This window comes from Aplidium turbinatum, chromosome 8 (genome assembly GCF_918807975.1).
Source record: "Aplidium turbinatum chromosome 8, kaAplTurb1.1, whole genome shotgun sequence".
Taxonomy (NCBI): domain Eukaryota; kingdom Metazoa; phylum Chordata; class Ascidiacea; order Aplousobranchia; family Polyclinidae; genus Aplidium; species Aplidium turbinatum.
The window spans coordinates 18,915,399-18,921,398 of record NC_137479.1 but is presented as its reverse complement, the minus strand read 5'-3'; positions in this window follow the sequence as shown (position 1 = coordinate 18,921,398).

Genomic DNA, 6,000 nt, shown 5'->3' with positions numbered 1-6,000 from the left:
CCTGCAAATGGTGGACCAGGGCAGTTAAGGGAATAATGTGGGCTCGGTACCGATGAGAGGACTGAGTCCCCGAAATAAGACACAACTAAACAAAAAAATGCAGATAGTGTTTTTTTTAAGGAAGGGGAAATTCCTGGTAAGTTTATCCATCAAAGCGGTAGTTTTTCATGAAGTAAAAAAGTTTTTTTTAACATTATCCAAAATGAATGCAAATGCAATGTAACATAATATAGGAGTCTAAAGAATACGCGGCTACAACTTAATATTTGTTCATTTCTCAGGCCTTCTGGAAAGATTCCGGAGGCGCTAAAATTATTCAAACCAGGTTTCAAAAGTATTCCCTGGACCCACCAAGTGCGTTTTTTCAGAAGAATGATAAGGATTTTGAGGTCACAAAAAAAGTGACAACAAAGTTTTGAAGTCGACAAAAGCAGATAGCAGCTTTAATTATTAAGAGGCGGCAAATAAAATTTATAAAGCGCATTCATAGACATGGAATCAAGAGAAAGAAACACTACCAGATATGATTCAAGGAAAACGAAACAAAGGTCGACAAAGTCGTACTGATGCTTGAGAACATTGACAATCTGAATGAATGACCAAACTGTCAAAAACAATGGCTTTGTAGAATACGCATGTGAATTGTCAAACGATAAACATAGATAGAAGACCATCTGTGTCAGATCAAGCACAACAATCGTCATCAACCACTCTAGTCAGTCTAGTGACCAACAGAGTTCCAGACAAAACTTTTCTTCATATGCAAACATGCAGTGTTCTAGCTTGTAAGTCGTGATTTTTGCATTGAATAAACGTCTGGATACGAAAGCAAAGGCAATATTTTGCCAAATGCTTTCCGACTTTCCTCGCTTGAATGGATGCTTGGCATATATCAGGGTTATATTTCCTCAGTTTCCTTTGCGAGCCAAGCGACTGACATATTTGCTTTCTTTGATTAGGCCTTTTCAAATGTCAATAGACGTCAAATTCATGCAAATCTTTTTTTCTATCTCCAATGGCGATGTATCGCGTGCGTGAGTGTGTGCACAATGCACATGAAGCACATCGTTATTTTTTCACACCAGCAATGCACGTTCGCACAACACACTTTGGTCCCTGCATAGTGCACAGCATTCTCTGTTCCAATTCTTCATATAGTCATGCTCTCATAAAACTGCAGCACAAATTTGCAGAGTTCGTATAATTGTTGTATTTGGTTCTGGTTCGTTAGGTTTTGGTCTGGTTTAGGTATTCTGACGTGAGGGCTGATGTTAACACATTGGTCAAAGTAATTTGTGCAGTTGTTTTTCTTTCACTTTACGCTGTAGGAAACATCAGTTTCGAAGAATAATTTGTAACTGCCAAAACTAAGTTGCGTCAGCCAAACTTAATTGTTGAAGTTTGTGAACACAGCCAGCAAAATCTACGCTTTTCACATTGATTCAACGTCTGCAAACCAACGTAAATAAGAACTTGAGTGCTGGTGTAAAATCTGTATGTTTAGTCAGTTAAAAATTCTTGAAATAAGGAGCATTACTACGGTATGACTATGGGCATTACATTACTACTTTAGGTACATGCGATTTCAGAGTGGCAGTGTGATGCAAATGAATAAGGTTAGAAATGTTTTGTTGTTTGTTAAAAATAGGCAGCTGACATTTTACTGCACTTTTACAATAAAATTTCTATCAACAATATTAACACGTTCTGATTAATTGTTGTAGTTTTTTGAAGTTGTAGGTGAGGTGAGATAGAAAGCAGAACGTTCACTTACAGACTAGAGCTGGTTTTGACTTTTCAACTGATTGTTTGTTGCGACATGATATACGACACTTTCTGATTTAGGTTTTTTGTTTTCAAGCACGCAATACAAAATACAGGGGGAGTTTCTATTATATCTGTACAATTGCTTGAAAGACAATAGAGATAATTGAGTTGAATGAATCGGAAGGGTGAATCAAGATCAACCAAATACTCTATAGGAGTCTCTTTGTAGATTCAAGCATTCAGGCAAAAGCAAACATCGCCGTAATGGAGTGAATAATGAAAACGTTTCAGTGACTTTAAAATCAGCACGTCTTTTTGTGTTTCCCTGCGAGCTTCGTATATTTTTACAGTTTCTTTGAAGAGTGTCTTTGTACCTTGGGCGGCCATTAACCTCTGTAAACAATGAACGTTAATTAATCATTAACTACGATCGTTTATCTGTATCTTTAGAACCAGGAGCAAAACTACGCCACTCTCTTGTGATGGAACACAAAGCCAAAAATGATTTCAAGAAATGGAACGACCTGCTGCTAAGTTTTGGGGTATACTGTGCAGTCACACTCACATCATAATGCATTTTTGTAGCCTGCAGGTTTCCTATTTTTGCAAGTTAACATAAAGTTAAACGTCAGACTACAGCACGTAACTTTGTAAACTAACTTAACCATTTACTGTAAAATCGTGTTTTCTATCTACACGAGATGATCTTAAAATGAAACAACTTGGGTGTTTGTCAGGTCAATAACACTATTTCAGCCATTATGTAACAATGATACAGAACTAAGTGGAGCAAAAACATTTTAATTATTTTTCTTGTATTTGCATGTTCATTGGCTCACAGCAATATGGCTTTATGTTCTGCTATGCTAAACAAATACCGTAGTCATTATTAGATTTAGCCCCTTGAAGAAGTCAGTCGTGTCTGTTAGACGAAACATCAACATAAGTTCAGATTATCCCCTAACACACCTTGCATAATTTAGCTTATTTTGCACCAGAAGAGCGCACAATGTCGAATACATTTTTCTTCATTGATAAGCAGGTTACTGTTGAATGACGTCTTTCCCACAAGCTCTATCAAATCTTCACAATGAGCTAACTACTAATCCAGCCAGTTTTTTTTTTACATCGTTTCAATGTTGCAACGGCAAATTTCGCTAGTGGAAAGGAGCAACCACATGGTTTCTTGGTGTCGAAAGGAAACGATATAAAAAGAGCGGGAACTTGCAACCGGCGTCATCGCTTTTGCTGTCCGAAAGTTCGTCGTCATCGCCGTAATCTTATCAGCATTCCTTTTGTGACGTTGGTTTTTGTGTGTTTGTGTTTACTCAGGTAGTTCCGGTGGCAAAGAAGTTGTTTCTTTAACTCTTTTACGCCCAAACTTATCTGCGCAATAAAAGCACACACGTTAAAAGCGAAATGCCGAGGAATGCTTCAAAAGACAAGAGAGCCAGCGGGAATATAACAAAAAGAAAGAAGCTTTGGGTGTATCCTCTGAACAACGTGGCGAGAGACAAGCTGGCGCAAAAGCAGGTCACATCGCAGTCGCATTCTTTGCGGGAAGCTGTGGCACGCAATTTGCATTGCAAGCATCCATGATTATCCTCTGAAATTGCGAAAGCTGGTGAAGAAATGGCCAGGTTAGAAATGGAATTTCTAAAGAAGCATGGCAGAAATGCAATCAGTTAACGAAGATGTAGGCAAACGAAAAGACAATTGTGAGACCAACATCACATATATTGTGATAATTGCGAGAGAACTTTCTATTTATGATTTAATACTGCCGATTCCACTGATTGGCGGTTTGTTTGTAACTAGAAAATGTCTGATTTGTCATTAGAAGAATTCTACGCAGTTTTATTGGGCGTGGTCAGACGCTTGCTGAATGCCCGACCGCCTGACGTCACAGTGGAGGTATACCTTGTTGATGTTGACAACGGTACAACTTCATTGTCACACAAGGCCGGGAATCATCCTCTTAGTTGTGATCAACAAATTATTTTTCTACTGTTTAATAAGATACAGCAAGCAAGTTTTCTTTCTTGTTATTATCAAGGTTTCTGCAGCTTTCGTATTCAGAGATAACACAGCTGAGTATCGTCCTAAACGTAAAGACATGTAGGCTACGGTCAGTGTTGCACGTTGACGCCGTCAATTTGACGGCGTCATTTGACGGCGTCAAATTTTTGTTGACGCTGAGGCTAGCGCCGTCAATTTATTTTTCAGTTGACGGAAGTGATAGCGCCGTCAACTATTTTGCCGATTTTAAGCGTCAAGCGCTAAGCGTCATTTTTTGTTTTCATGGAAAATCTCGTTTCACAATAAGAATTTCACCTATGGTTTCACAATGTATTCTGGCCAGCGCGACTCATCTGAATTACCGGCTTTTGCGTTGGTTGGAATGGCTCCCTGGAATACACGCGGAAGAAGTTCGCCAAATGGTGATCACCCATGTATTGAGAACGAGAGATCAGAGACAGAAAGCGAAAAATCCATGAATGGCATCGCGGACGTTGAATATAGCCTACTTTATTTCAAGGCCTCTATGCCCCTGAAAAGAGCGATGTTGGTGCAGTGGACCTCGTTAAAAGATTTATACATGCTAAACTATCACAGCACAGCTGCTATATCATCATGCTTCTTATGCTTTTACATGTCCAGGAAATTAATTTAAAAAACAAAGCTTTTATAACTATTTTATCTTGATAATGAGCTGACATATTGTGTATTTGTTCTGCAATCTATAGGCTACTTAATATCGTTGCTGCGAAAACTTTATTTCTGTATAAAATTTGTAAATAATCCATGTTTTGATAGTCCATTACCTAATTACAATATGTGTGTGTGTGTGTTAGTTTGTTTTTGTGATGTTGTTAGGTTCAGTCGTGTTCTCATTGCTTTAAGAATTGGCGCTCCAATTGTTTCAGGAACGAGGAGGCGACTGATTCTTAACTAATTCATCTACTTGTTTTACAGTATCAGGTTTGGTGGCCGTGCTTAACTATATTTATCGATGCAAATACCGCAATATTAGATCTTTTTATGCACGTCTTAAACCATTAAGGTTTTGCCACCTTTTCCTTTTGTAGGTTTTGTTACTGTATTTCTTTTTCACAATATAATTTCTTTTGCGTTCTGACAAAAAAAAAAGAAAAAAAAAGACAGTGATACCTTTCCGTCTAAACGTTTTCAACTTGTTTTTGAAATACAACACACCAATACCAACCAGCGCTGCTGTGGAACGCATGTTTTCACTTGAAAAGGACAATATGCGCAGGGGCGCCGGAAGCGGGGGGGAAGCAGGGGGAGCGGATGCCCCCTGCCCTCAAATTTCTGTGGATGGGGAGGAAAGAGGGGGCAACGGTGCCCTTTTAAGGTCATGTCAGCTACTGCACACTTTGCAATATAACAATTTATGCTATTCGCTTTTAGCCTAATCATAATGTTCTATTTTTGCCTCAAAATAATATTCACGGCACAAAATTCTCCATCACAGTAAGTTATATTACATCATTATAGGCTAAAATAGCATGATGCCCTTCCGGGCCATTGTTCTTTGTATAGCGGACACTTGTATCATTACTCGATAATGAGCTGATAGATGAGCATTATCGCTATATCTTATCTTAAAACTTAAAAAAAATTGGCCTTTCAGCAACAAAAGTGCCCTTTTTTCATACTCCTGTCCCTCCAGTCAAAAATCGCTCCGGCGCCCCTGAACATGCGTCCCAAACGCAGCAGATTGTCAGACAAACGTTTTGAAATGCTTGTTTTCTGCAAGGAAATAACTAATAGGCTGAGCAGCTAATTACAATACAGACTCAAAACATAATACCTGCTCTTTATTTATAGCTATTGTTAGCCTGAACTTGGTTGAAATATTTCCGTTTTATGAGACGCTGGCAAAAAATAGCGCTAAAAATTAGCGCTGACGCCGTCAATTTCTTCAAGAGCTTACGCAGTCCTTTACGCCGTAAAGTTTTTAGGCAATTCGCGCTGACGCCGTCAAATTATTTCAATGACGCGTACAACACTGGCTACGGTATATGCTGCTTTGGTGTGTGATCTCAATTGCTTACCGAGGCCCAGCCTATCTTATTTATATTTCTGTCTTAATATGTCGTCAGTATGTGCTGAGAAACACGTGCGTTAAAAAAGGAAGTATTTAAGGAAAAAAAATTTTTTCAAGACATTGTGAGAAGTAATTTTTAACAAAGCAGTTAATTGCTTTTT